This window comes from Dermacentor albipictus, chromosome 1 (genome assembly GCF_038994185.2).
Source record: "Dermacentor albipictus isolate Rhodes 1998 colony chromosome 1, USDA_Dalb.pri_finalv2, whole genome shotgun sequence".
In the NCBI taxonomy this organism is placed as follows: Eukaryota; Metazoa; Arthropoda; class Arachnida; order Ixodida; family Ixodidae; genus Dermacentor; species Dermacentor albipictus.
Window position 1 is genome coordinate 455,996,088 of NC_091821.1, and position 14,972 is coordinate 456,011,059.

The window sequence follows — 14,972 nt, forward strand, 5'->3', positions numbered from 1 at the left end:
AAACGATGGAACTATTGATTACGGCATTGTTTAAGTACGATTAAACCTTTCTTACATCCAGATGCTTTTTTGCTGCAGGGTCGTATTTACTGCGTTCAAGTTTATCTATTACAGATAGGACTTCGCCAAGTAAAGAAAAACATCTACATGGCTCTTATCTATAATGTTTCAAGAAAAATAGGAGAAACGACGGAGTTGGAGTCACATTCAAATGTGTCCTCGTGGATAAGTGGGACGTCTGGTCCGTTCTCCCTGATTATTGAAAAAAAACATGAGACACCAAGCGGTCGTTGGCGTAGTTTCATTATTGACTGTCAAAATAATTTTTCTTCTTCTGACTTCCTATGTGGACGTCAGCAGTCTCTTTTCAAGTCTCTTTTCACATTCAAGATTGCCCACTTTGCAACCTTGTGAAAGACAAGAAAGAGTCAGATAGCGAGAGCCAGACAATTATCGTGACCTTAATAGAAAACAATGTCTACAATATAGCTAGCGGCTTCTTCCATGAGAAATTCGTACATCTACGTGCTGTACACTAATTCTTTATGCTTAGCCTAATATATCTACAATTCACATTTCTTGCTGTTACGCGATGAAGCCATAATTTATTGCTAAAGAGAGAGAAGATAGTTCACTTATACGAAGGCAGAGAGGTCGGCCTGAGCTATAGGTTTCTCCGGCATGCTGCTCTACACTGGAGAAAAGAGACGGGGTGGAAAAGGCTTGATGAAAAATGATGAATATATGAGGAGGAGGTACTTATATGCAAGTTCACCTTGTGTTGGCAACTCTGAAGCTGTGCGTCTAACCCAGTAGCCTGTACACTGGATATCAAGGCAGCGCTATTTGCATTAGGCCATTGACCCAACAGAGACTCGTCTTATAGCGGCCCTCATCGATGTTTGCGATGGAAGAGACCAGTATATATATGTCCTTGCACGCACGCGGGACAAACTATTGGTAAAGCATTGCAAAAATGTATTTTGTTGCCTGAGAGACTGGAAACGTCGGCTTGCATTGTATGGTAAATTTGTATGACAACGAGCGCAAATGAGCATTGCAAACTAAAAGAATTTTTGTTTAAGTTTTGGATGTACCCGCGTTAAGTGTAATGCTTGTACCATCTAGAACGCTTTCGTGACATAGTGAAGCCACTTGTTTGAGAAAGGGTAAATAACACAAATTCATTTACTGGCGTATTGTGCAACATGAGAAAATTCGCCTAATATATCTTTTATTTGGTATTTGCCGGAGCACACACAGCACCAAATGCACATTCTTTAAAGGCGGAGCCTGTGAAGGCGAAAGACAATTTATTAGCGGCTGATTATGCACCCTCATTTAACGTTCAAATTTTCTCTCTGCAATCACTGGTGTCGAGTCACAAGGACTCGTCATGGGCCACACTCTCTTGCGACGAGGTCAAGTCATTAGTGACGGCTGAGTATAGCAATAAAATCATTGGCAGTAAATGCAACATAGGATGCCATTGCGACTCACACGCATTCAAAAGTATCCCTCAGAAATTGCTAATCCATAGGTCTCGGGGCAGTAGGTGCGAGCGAGAAGTTCAATTGCGGAACCAGATTCGGGCGCCACTGGTTTCCCCTGGCTAAGTTTGTTCCAAAAGTGGACACCGTAGCTGCCGTATATCGTCCTAAGCACTCCTGGCGCCATTTTAGCATTGAACAAGTCCTCCCACGTTGTGAATGGAACCCTGAAGAAATATGAATTGCCAAGCAACTTCACGCGCCGAGAAAGTTCAGCGTCTGAAAGCAGCTGAGAAATCAAAGCAGGCCCGCAAACGGTCCACAAATGAGGACCGTATACGCGTGCACACTCGTTGATGAGCGCTCTGAGCACGGGATGCTGCTTGTCGAAGAATAGTATACCATTAGCCAGGCCATCGCTCTTATTTTCGGACTGATAGAAGACGCTATTGCTTATACCTTTCAGTGACTTCATTACGATCACGTCCGTGTCCAAATATACGCCGCCATGCTTCCAAAGCACGATGTAGCGCAGAAAGTCACTGAGATGTTCTACTTTGTGAGGGCTCTCATTTAGCGCTCCTCCTGTGGCATGCAGCGGTTTCAGCGACGTCTCCGCGAGTTCTAAGCTAGCATTTAGCACAGTAGATCGAAAATTGGGAAGTTTTGAAAGTAGGCGATGGTAAGGACAGCCAGAAGAGCTGATGTTCCCGGTAGAAAGCAGATGGACCGTGAAGTCGCCGTTGTTCCGGCAGGCTGACTCAATGCTGCAGGCTTCCCTGGCGAGCAGTTTCCGTTGATAAGATGTTTCGAGGAACCATATGTGGCCTTGGTCGTTGTTCACGGATTCTGTAGGAGTAATTGAAAAGAAAGCGAGAGGCCCAAGTTATTGTTTTAATCCCTAACTCAATCGCGAAAGAACATACATGTGCCACTGACTACAATATACGTTCACACTCGAAGCCACTTGACCTACTGAGGAAGTCTCGGTACTCCAAGAACTCATGACTATTACTTGGATTCCCAGTGTTACATTCTATTTCCAAGTGACAATTGGAGCGGAAATTTTATGTCACGCAATGACTCGCTTGATCCGATCAGGATTCCTAGCTCTCTCTTGTTCAAGCTCCTTCTTTGTTCAAGCTCCTTCCACAGGAAACAGTTAGCTACGCTGTTTGTTTCGATAATTTTGGAGGACGGGATAACATGGAAGTGTTGTCATTTCCTTGCGCGGAGCAGTATACGCGTAGTGCCTAAGTACTGAAATGTCGCACACTGGTGCACAAAGTTCTGGTTACACTGGGTCCGCACATGCAGTGTAAACCAAAATTGGTTCCCCAGTGTGTGACACGTTCAGTTTTTCGCAGGAACGTAATTGCGATGCCTAAGTGCGGCTTGAGCGTAAATCGGCCTTAAACACTCGCCTTCAAGATCTCTGCTTCTAAATAGGTGTCTTTTACGTCCTCTAAAATAGGTGAGTTGTCTTTTTGATGCGATTAGAATCTTTAAAGCTGTCAATGGCACTGATGGGTTTCCTAATGACTTTGTAGATGGGGGATTCGACCCCAAGTGTCCAAGAGTGGCGTGAGTTCGAACATCTCAAACTTTCCTGATAAAATTCGGAAGACGAAGAGCAAATGATAACTGAAAGGCTGAGATATTATTTGTCACTGAACTCGGGTTGCTCACTACCTAGGGGAGAAGGCGAATGAGACTGGAATGACAGGAGAAGCAAGCTTGGTACTTGTCCTACGGAATGGAGTAATTTACTCCCCCAAATGTTGTTGCCAAACTTTCTCACATTGTGAGGCAACTTCAAATTTTGCTTGTGCGTAAATCTACACAGCATACGAGATTTTTTCTCTAACATTTTTCTCGGTAGCACTGCCAATGAACAAAAACCTGTTTTGATGTTTTTGTGGCCCCTTACGTTGTCTCGAGACCAATACCAATATTAAATAGTGTTTTCAGGCGCCTTCAAATTTTTTAGTAACTTTTGGACGCGTATACTATGACCGGTCAAACTTTTCCCAACTTTGACCGCTTTGAGGAACCCACGCCTGTATCCCAAGTGTACTCGGCCATTTTAGACAAAACACCGGAAGCAGGGTGCGGTACCCCTGCCACGCAAGTCCCTTATCAAGGAAGAAGCTGTAGGCTGGAGACAACTACAGTCATGGTCGTACGCTCCCCTCACCGTGCTAGTAAAATGCACTCCACATTATATAAGGACAAATGTCCATAGTGCAACAAGAAACCTGCATTATAAATCAATCAATCATATGATTATTTATAAATAATAAAAAGGTAATTAATCAATCAATCAATTATTTTTATTGTTACGTAAACGTACTGTACAGATAGAGGTATACAGAAGGCGGTCCCATTGTAAAGACTTTATTGGCACCTCCGGTTTCATGGTGAATATATACGTTCATCGGCAAGAAACAGCAGCTCAATCTGTACAATTACAGTAATAATGAATAATGAAACACTGATGTAAGTAAATCAAGTAATTGTCAACAAGATATCGGCAGTAAGGAAAATTGCGAAACTACGAAAAACTAACATAAAAGACGAAAGACAAGTATACCCGCTGCGGTTGCTCAGTGGCTATGCTGATCGGCTGCTGAGCACGAGGTCGCAGGATCAAATCCCGGCCACGGCGGCGGCATTTCGATGGGGGCGAAATGCGAAAACGCCCGTGTATTTAGATTTAGGTGCCCGTTAAAGAACCCCAGGTGGTCGAAATTTCCGGAGTCCTACACTACGGCGTGCCTCGTAATCAGAAAGTGGTTTTGGCACGTAAAACCGCATAAATTACTTTTAAATAAAGACAAATATAAAGAAAAGCTTAAAAAAACTAAATTACATGTTGGAGTACATCAGAATGGCCGGCCTAAAAACAAAATTGGTATATACAGTAAATAATCTCACTTAAATTTCACGTGAAAAATTATTCAGTTCATCACAAAATCGATGAGTTTTCTGGAGTTTTATGACAAATGGTAACGTATTCCATGATGATATGGCTGCAAAGTGAACTGTCTGTTTGCCACAATCAGTGCACACTTTGGGCAGAATGAAATTATTATGCAACACGAAAGGAGTTGTGTTAGTATTTGTAAGACATGATCTAGGGGTTAGCGAAGAGGGGATTTTGTCATTTATCAGTTTGAAAGGAAAAGTGGCAAGGTTCTACATAACAAGGGTTGGAACGTCTAGAATGTTATTTGCTTGTAGTAATTGTTTAGCATTAGCGGTGTGTGGTTTTGACGTGATTAATCTAATTGCCCGCTTTTCGATGGTTTGCATCGGCTTTAGGTTAGTAGCGCACGTGTTAGCCCAAGAGGTTATGCAGTAGGAAATGGGAAAGTGTACAAACGCGAAATAGAGTGAGAGCAACAAAGGTCGTGAAAAAAATGGACACGCCCTGATGAGACTGCGTATTCCATGTGATAACTTCTTCTTAATATGAGTTATATGGCGAATAAATTTGAGGTTAGAGTCAAAAATAACACCTAAGTATGTGCATTCTTCACTTACTGATAATAAGTGGTCTCAAATGTGATATTATATCACCAATCATCATCATTCCCTTCTTCAGCCTGTTATACGTCCACTGCAGAACGAAGGTATCTCCATGCGATCTCCAATTACCCCTGTCCTATCACCAATATGATGTTACAAAGTAAAAAGAGTAACGGGCCAAATATGGATCCTTGTGGTGCATCTAGGTTATTCATTTTAGGTTTAGAATCACCATCGGAAACACTAACAACTTGGTATGGCTCACAAGTAGCTGCGTAATAGCAGTAAAGGAGGACCTGGTTATACTTATTGAATCTAGTTTAACATTAGGAATCTGTTGGCCAATAATATCAAATGCCGTTGAAAAATCTAGAAATAGGGATGCTTGGAATTTACCGTCATCAATGGTTTCTTTAATTGATCAGTAATAGATGCAAAGTGCTAGGTCAGTAGAGTAACCGGATGGAAATCCAAATTCGACAGGGGAAAAAATATTAAATTTGTTTAAATATTTGATCAATCCTTTTTCTATTATTTTCTCGATGATCTTGCTAAAGAAGGGTAAAACAGATTGGTTTGAAGATAGATAGTAATGAGCGATCGACTTTCTTAAAAACTGGAGCAACCATACAACGTTTGGGCTCGCGAGGAAAGGTCCCTCTTTTAAACGTGAGGTTAGTAATTTCAGACAGTAAAAATGATATCGACTTAGAAATCAATTTAACATGACCCGGATGAATGTTCACCAGTCATGTGCTTGTTAATTTTAAATTGTTCATAACAGATACCACCTCACCAGGAGTAGTTGGATACATATAAAATGAATGTGGAAGGCGCTTGATGCATATCAGTTCTGTTGGATTTGAGTGGAGATATTAGGAAAACGGACATGGCGGAAAGCATCGGCAATCATAAGTGGTTTGACATAAGTATTACCATCGTGGGATATTTTAGTTATGATATCAGCTTCTTGCTCACTATTCAGAAATGAGTTCACTATTTGCCTTTTTTTTTTCACATCACAACCACATCTAAGTATTTTAGCTTCATAATATTTAGTTGCAACTTTTTTAAAGCTGTGAATAAAGTGTGTTGCAGAATTTCTTTTACCGCGCACGTAAGTTCATATTGCATGGTTGCCTTTTAGTTTAGTTTGTTTATAAAGGTTTTATCGTGTGCGCATGTCCTTTAGCATACTATCGGTGACCCAGGTATTTGGAGGTGAAGCCTCTTTCTTTTTACATTTACTTAACTGAGAGTAGGTATAATAGTACGATAACAGCTTTGTTAGAAATCGCGGGAAGGCTACCTGCTCATCATTGTTGTCAAGCGCGAAAAACCAGTCAGCGTGAAATACAGCATCTCACACTGACTATACACCACATAACATGGGCATGAAAACAAACCGACGTAGTCCCAATCATATCACACCGAAGTGCGGAGCGATGGGAGGCACTAGTACCGTGTGCACGACGGACAACAGAGTCCAGTGGAGCCCTGGACTTAGGGCAGCCGACCATTGCTATAGCGAACGGAGGAAGCTGCGGTTGATGATCTCCAGTGAAGCCACACGGAGCAAGACTCCCCTGAAGAATCCGCCGCAGCCGCAGAACAATACTATTAGTAGATCGCAGTAAAGTTATGACTCACTCATTCATTCACTCAAACGATTGAGAAGTAAGCCAAAATTTGCGGAAAATTGCACTTTTGCCATGACTTTTGCAGTGATAAATTCAAAATATGACTATATAACATGATATATTTTATAGAATATGTTATTGCTAACGAATGCAGGAAGTTTATTTCAATTCTATTTTTAAAGCCAGGACATTTTAAGTTCACGAAGTCATCGTGTTTTGCATTTTTTGTGAAGAAAGAAATAATGGAGGTGTTGTATTGCCACGCATGTGGGACTCTGCATAGAATTATGCCATTGCATTCAGCTCTTTCTTGTTACTCCAATTTCCCTGCCCCCATGCTGACTAGCAGGATTACATCAGTAAGCATCCGGACTCATTAGCTCATGACGTGCTTTCCACTACTGCACGTAGCATTCGGTGAAGGAGCAGGCTAGAACATAGCAGTTCACCCCAATCTCACAGCTGCACCCTCAGAATAACTTTACCTTTTTTAACAAAAGAGAACTCCTGAAGCATGCGGGGTGGCGGCTACGTCTACATTATCCAGTGATAGGTGAAAAGCTAGGCGACAGCACAGAACGGGCTTTGTTCGGCACGGTGGAGGCGAAGGAATTGAACTAAGATTCGATCCAAACTGCAACATGACGCTAGGAACAGACTACTCGGCAAATGTTACATCACCGGAAATTCGGTTATCGCTCTCTGGTTCATACGTGATATCCAGCACTGTTTGAGTTCGTCATAGAATTTGTGTCGCACCTAAGCCTCCCAATATTTGTCCCTGCATTCAAACCATATTACGGCCACCTTTAAGGAAGTATATTTTTCTGATAAATGATTGCGTTTTACCTATGAGACCACCGAAACTGGTCTTGCTTTACTTTTATTTTGTGCAGGAACTAATATAGTTACAATGCCGCTTTTTACATGTATTGACATTTGGCGACACTTTTTGAAGCGGGTACACACTACACTTACCATTAGGCAAGCTATTGTACCGCTTCTCATTGAAAAAAATGGCTTTCTTGAGTATGCTGGTGAACCTTCAAAAAATTATTCATTAACAAAAGTTCTAATTTTCTGTCATCAATGGAGTGTTTGTGTAAAAGCAAGAATAATGTACCAGAAGTGGAAAATTATAGACATATTGTACCTATTTAGTAGAGGATGATTTACTACTCCAAGACTTATTTAGTCGATGAGCAAATATCGCGAGGACACACGACCAACTTATAACCGCATAGACGGTCACTCCTGTTCTTTTTATTGTTAGCCGAAATCTTGAACAAATCAGATCATCTTTTTCCGCATATGCAGCGTCCCATTCAAGTTTTTTCATTTGATGTGAATAAAATTATTTACACAAGAAGAAGGCACCTCACCAAGTAGACCGTGCACGATTTTTAAATAAACTGAGCGGTAAGTGGATCACCTGTTAAAGCTAACCTATTGCTTCTTGTCCTGCTGTAACAGTTTCAGGTACAGTGACGTTACAATATTGATATAAATATAATGAATATCTGCATTTTCAATGCACTTGCTGATTGGTTTCACTGTCGCATGGCATGTGTGACGCCAAGGAGCTTGAAACAATAGTTTGCTACCTACTTGTGTTTTTTTGCCGACAGGTATAACCTGAGCGGTGGCAGTCTTCTTCTTACGGGAAGTGAGAAGCGTACGGCTATTCACAGATGGATTTTAATGGCGGAGCCAACAAGCGTAGAACAGCGACAAAAAGGTAAACTCTTCTGCGTCGTTTTAAAGGGCACCATCAGCGTCATCTTTTTCCCACCTTACAGACCATTACAGCCTTGACCACGGAGCGCTGTTTGATCTCGTCTGCGCTTAGGAATCGCGTTCCTCGGTTCTGGCTTCTCCTTCGGGGGCATAGGTCAAGTGTCGGGTGATATTATCATTGCTCAGCTTGTAATTTTACGTAACTTTTTTTTCTCTCTCTTTTTTTTTGTCTTATGTGTTTGTGTGTTAGCCTTGGTTGATGTCTGTATGATCACCTGGCTACGGAGCGTCCCCGTAGTCAGCCTCGGAAGCTGCTCAGGAGGTGCCAATGGAGTTTTTTCTTCGCAGTGGAGCCGAGAATGTTCCTGTGGTCATGGTGCCTTCCGACGGCGGTACGATCAACATGAAAAATCCAAAAACGATTCAGGCGAAATCCCAAAACGCTTCACCTCACTTTGGAAAGATCACCGAAGTCTGCCAGTTTGGTACAGGAGGTATAGTATGCTGCTCGCCAGACCTGACCTGTGTCAAGGAACTTCTGAATTTGTCCACATTCGCTTCCCATCTCTAGAACATCTAGAGCATTGTACTAGGGGTGGATGTTCCTTTAACCCCTCAAGAGTTTCTAGAGATGTTCTCAGTGACTGGAGTCATCTCCGTTTACCGGTGTAGTCGAGTGATTGACTATGCGAAGATCCCAACAGAATCAGTCATAGTTACAGGAGCTGGGACGATGCGGCCGACAATAATTAAAGGGGCAGCAGATCTCCACCCCACTGCCGTGCTTGTGGAGACGGCCACAATTTTAGTGATTGTTCGTCTCAAGAAGAGAAATATTGTCTCTGTTGGGGTGGTCAGTCCACCAACTACTCGAATTGTCTTGCAAGATCACAGGAAATTCAAATTATAGATGTAATTGAAAGGAGACGATGCTGACGGTGTGATGCTGTTGTTGAGGTCCAGGGTAGATCTAAGGGATATGAAAGAGTGACAGCCCCTCAACTAACCGTTGTAGACTCTGCCCTTTCCGTTTCTATTGCGATGGTGGCCGAAAAGTTCTCAAAAGATATGGAACGATTAACACCAAGCCTGTCGGACACTCTGGCTCAACTGTTGACATCACAAATGATTCAGCTGTTCACTCCTTTAGTGCGTTCTAATGCTAGATAGCAGATTCTTACACATACTTTGACGTCGAATGCTGAAAAGCTAGTGGATCCTTTATCAGCTAATGTAGAAGACGCAGAAAATGCGAAACCATCACCTTCAACTCAGTATACCAACAACGGAGGCTTCTCTGGATCAGTGTCCGAAAACAACCAGGATGTAGAAATGGACTTACTGGACGCCTAAATGGACATAAATGGACGCTCAAACGCAGAAGATCACCTAGCGATAATTCTTCAATCTCTGTCCTCCAATAAAAACTCAAAAGGCTTGTGAAAGAAAATCTTTCCAAGTCACAGTCTAATCCTAATCCTTCCAGCTCGGTCCCTCAATCAAAACCCACAATGTACGGTAAAGGCAGTCTTTTGGAAGATTTTTTGAAAAGACAGTATTTAAGAGCAAGCGGTTTCTAATGCAGACATTAATTCATCATAGGTTATTTAAAGGTGTTACAGTGGAACTGCCGTTCCGTTATTACTGCAGCTACCGATTTAAGAAATTATCGTTTAGTTTTATTGGACTGTCCTTCGACAGGCGGAGGACTTGTTTTCGTGTTAACAACTAAAGTATGCCACAAAGTAAAAGCTTACTACCCGTATATGGCTGCGGAGTGTGAGATACTAGAAATAGATGTAACTATTCCTGGTTTTTCTCCATTGTCCTTATTTATTGTATATTTTTCACAGTCATTCATGATACCATTGCCAAATCTTGTAGGAAAGAAATTGTGATAGCCAGAGACTTCCATTCGGGTCTTGTGTCTTTGGGTTTCAAAACTCACTCATGTGGAAAGCGATTGTTGGACTAGGCAATTAATCAAAATTTTCGTTTCTTAAGCACGAATTCAGCTATGTTTATTCAGGGTCTTTCAAAATCAGCATTGGCTGAAACATTTGCCAGTTCAGGAATTTCCGTAACTTTCTGGTCTGCTGTCGACTCCGCCTCAATGAGAGACAATCTACCTATTAGGTCTGATATTGTCTGCCCTGTTATTCCCCTAGAGTATCCGACGCGGACTTTTGTTAATTACAAGAAATTTCAGTGTCTTGAAATGGTCCGGAACTCCCAGAAAACCATACCCATTGACATCGGAGCTATGAGGCTTCGCTCTGTAATAAAAAGTTGTTTTAAGTAGTCTCAATTTAAATATAACATAAGCAAAAGTAGTACCTCTCGTTGGTGGAATTTGGATTGCACGCGGGATTATAGACGACCAAAAGCCGCGTGGAAGAAATTACTTTACAATCAGTGTCCGAGTAACTAGTGATTATAAATTCACAGCTTCCGCTTTCAAGTGAACAGTATCGAGTGCCTAGTACGAGTATTAAAAAAAGAAAACATTTTGACTTCATCTCTAAGCCCAGCAACAAAAAGCTCTGTTCAGATCCCTTCGATATCGCAAATTCATACTGACTCCAGCGAATATTGAATTGATATTTCTTTCACTTCGCGTGGTATCTCCTTCTTTAGAATTCATAAGAAAGGTCATAGCGCAACGCTTGACATCAGAGTTGCCAAATGGCCCACTAAGGCCTCCCATCGCAAATGACTTTGTGGAAGTCACAGTGTCGGAGCTCTCAAATATCCTTAGATCTCTGCCTGTCTTAGCTCCAGGTCCTGATGGCATTTCCAGTGCCATGCTAAATAAGTTCTTTGAAACGTGTCCTGACGACATTCTGAGCACATTGAATTGTTTGGCTGTACTCCACCAGAACGGAGGACAGCCAAAATAATTCCGCTGCTTAAAAGACTAGGAGCTGGCTACAATCTTGACAACATCAGGCTTATCTCACTTACGTCATATATGGTAAAAATAATTGAAACGGTGTTTTATGATTGTATGACGGATCGTATAACTGAAAATTCGTTACTAATTCGAAGTCAAATACGTTTCTGGCCCGGTCTGGCACGTTTCTGGCCCGGAGCAAGCCGCATCCAACTTGTTCAGCATAGAAAAGAAGTTAGTGCTTTAGTGATTCTTTACATAGCAAAAGCTTACGACAGCGCTGGGTACTCTCTACTGCTGGACAGATTACAATCCTACAATTTTCCGAGATATATAACGGCATCGATTTTTGAATTTCTAAGAAATAGAAGATTTCATTGTTTTTGAAATGCATTTTCTTTAAGAAATTTCGACCAGACAAGAGGAGAGCCCCAGGGGGCTGTTCTTTGTCGTGTACTATTAAACCCATTGACGAGTTGAGAACTACTGCACCAGGATGTGAATCTGTATGTCGATGCATATGACATCGCATTTTTGGCGACACCTAGAGACATCAATTCCCTTCACCTGTCTTTGCAAATGTACCTCTGTACTCTAGAGAGGGGGCATCAGAATCTGTGTCTCTCACTAAATGTAAACCAAAGTGGAGTCCTTGTTTTTCCGCTTACGGTCCAGTGCCCAGTGCCCTCTGGTCGAGGGCACTGCAGTTAAATGGCCCATCCAGGTGGCTCAACAGACGTCAACTGCGACACACAGACTCACATACCACCCTGTTTACGGCTGCATACACTCGTTTTTCATTTTATCCTTAGTTGCCTGCTCTTGCATGTCATTATCGGTATTACAAGAAATGATTTAACGTTATGTTTTACGTGCGTAGGATATATATGAGTCACGTAACGAAGTGCTTTTAAAACGTTGCTCTTAGGCGCCTCTTCCTGCAGCAAGCGTGGGCGTCGGCCTCCCAGGTTTAATGGAGCCAACGAGCACAGCAAAGGATGAAAGGGCAAACGCGGAGCGAAGCGGGTGGTGAAAGATGGCGATAGCGGAGAGCGCAAGAGGAAAGCGGAGGAGGAGGGTATGAGTAAAGCATGGGAAGTAAAGTGTAGTGCCGTACAAGACGGGCTCGGTGGTGACGATGGCCAAGAGGTGGCGCCAGAGTATCATGCGGTGCCCATCAATGAGAGCATTGTGAAAAGCGTCTATAGAATCCTGTAAGGGCTTACCTAAAGGAATTATTCAACAGCTATAGTAGCAGTATACTTTTACCGATAGTACAGATGTTGTGAACCACTGGTCGCGAGGAGATGTTAGGAATTCACCGAGATAAAGAACTTCCCTGCGTGATCGTATACTCGACTCCAGGAATCCCTCAAGATCACAGCATTTACGCACTTACAGGGAGAGAACAGGGTATTTAAACAGGTGCACTCAGACTTTGTTTCCACGACATCAACCCTCATTCTTCGAAAAAGGTCGCACAAATGCTCGCTACAGCAAATGTCGATAATAGAGAGTTTTAGTTTAGGGGACGCAAGCGGCTTGCGTACGCAATAGCTAGGGGCGACGGTACTGCGCATGCGCATACCCAGACGTGGGCGTCTGCGCATGCGCAGTACCGTCACCCCTACTTCTTGCGCACGCAAGCCGCTTGCGTCCCCTAAACTAAAACTCTCTAATGTCACGTAGCAGTGGCGGTGAAAATACCACGTTAGCGAAACTGTGAATAGCCGAACTCCCTAGTCCGCGAACTTGTGCCCACAAAAGCATGTTGCACATGTAAGAGGACGTGACGACGGCCCTAAAGCTGTGCCATCGTCAGAGTAAATGATGGAACGACGGCATGGCTCTTGCGCCGCAATCCCTAAATTTACTCCAACAGGCGTGCTAAAGAGGCGAACCGAGCAGCGGCTGCAGCGACCAACGTGGCAGGCTTCTAGCACGACACTGCGTGTGCCGAGCTTGCGCCTCCAGCACGCGTCTACAAAGATTATTCTCTTCTTTGGCAACCGACACCAAGGCGCCGGAAGAGAGCGCCGGCCGTAGCCTTCACACGTGACTCGGTAGCGTCGAGTGTTATAAGCACAACGAAAGCGGCGAACACTGTCGGCGATCTTCGTAAGCTCATCAGCGGGTCAAGCGCGTCCGCCTTTACGTATCATTCGTCGAAGGTTCTAGTGTAATCGGTTGTGGCGCGTGGTTTCCAGAAACTACTACACAATGCGTGTCCCACGTGCAGTCTGACAATACATGGTTCGGCGAGGACATACAAAACAGATAAAATGAACGATAACATTCGTGTAAGTTCCAAATCACACAGGCGCGTCTTGCGCTGAGCGATAATGTTTAACCATTGCTAGCCGTGGAAAAGAGGTCACCGAAGAAACAAACAAGTACACGAGTCGATATCCTTGCAGACGATTGCAAATGAAACTCCTTCCCTTTCCTGTTTATGCCGACAATTCAAATAAACGTCACTTCTAATGAAAAATTAGGTCCATATCTGCCCGCTATCTCGTCCCTTGCCGCCACCCCATTTGTCGAGTAGCTGACTTCACGACTACGCTCTGAGACCGTTCGCGGATTTCATTCTCAAAACGCTCAGGAATTCCATGGACGATGCCTTGTGCTGATGACATGCCCTAAACATACCTTTGTTTCCTTTCACTCTCTGCGTCGCTTGCTTCGAAAGTGACTCAGATGGCGGAAAACGTAGTTGACTCAAGTATTCCGTGCTGCAAATCCAGAAGAGCACTGCGATAGCAGAAATCGCGGAGAAAACTGAGAAGCTCGCAAGCTTTAGAGAAGCCATACTATGGAAAATAATTTATACGAAGAAATGTTGCAGATATTTGTGGTGAATGAGACGGGCTGCGTTTGAGGATGGCAGCAATATATAGCACAGTAATGTCTGCACAGCAGCGTTGACGCAACGATGCTACGTCAAGCGCTTGCAGATGTTCCTTATGCGTGTTCATGAGAGAAGTGAGCCAACCGACGGGCACCACCTGCTCTCTACTAAAGCGAGGAAGAGGAGTCAACAGGACTGTACGTTGCAGATGTGGCTGATGGCTTAGTAAAGCATTTATAGAGCTATATTGCAAACAACCACAGTAGGACACCGTACCAGAAGGGGTTTAGCATTTGTACCTACACAAAAGACAAAACGCTGCGCAATGTACAGAGGAACACTTGGAAATCCCGTATAATAAAGCCTAGCTTTCATTGCGAACCATCCGTGATATTCCTATCGTGCCAACCCTTATATATATTATGCCTATGTTTTTTTCTCTTTAGTACTTACTTCTTGCTTACTCGCGTTCTTATACATACTTATGGTATTTCCTGTAATTTCCGTTCCGGTACAGTTGTTGGCTTGTATCTTTGAGCAGTTCACTCCCTTACGAAAAACAAGGCCGGGGTACTTGAGCTACCTTTATAGATAAATAGGTGAATGAATGAATAAATATATGGTGATTCGTGATGTTCTATAACAAATAGAGCGATATACATAAATGCAATAAAGCAGGTCACACATGCATAGGTGAGATAATCGGTAGTTCTTGAGATGAGGTCAACGGCTACGAAAAAATGGCCACGTTTTATTTGAAGCGATGAAATCAGGAGATTCGCATGCGCAGGATTCGGCCGACTGACCCTAGACAGTGGTAACAAAAGCTT

General features: G+C 43.1%; 1 long non-coding RNA gene across 1 annotated transcript; it reads right to left on the reverse strand.

Annotated features, from left to right (window-relative positions):
- Positions 1-1,158: 1,158 nt before the first annotated feature.
- Positions 1,159-14,166, reverse strand: LOC139059322 (uncharacterized). Its single transcript, XR_011514087.1, has 2 exons — positions 13,944-14,166; positions 1,159-2,339 (listed from the first exon to the last, which is right to left on the reverse strand). It is a non-coding gene; the product is annotated as an uncharacterized lncRNA (long non-coding RNA).
- Positions 14,167-14,972: the final 806 nt, after the last annotated feature.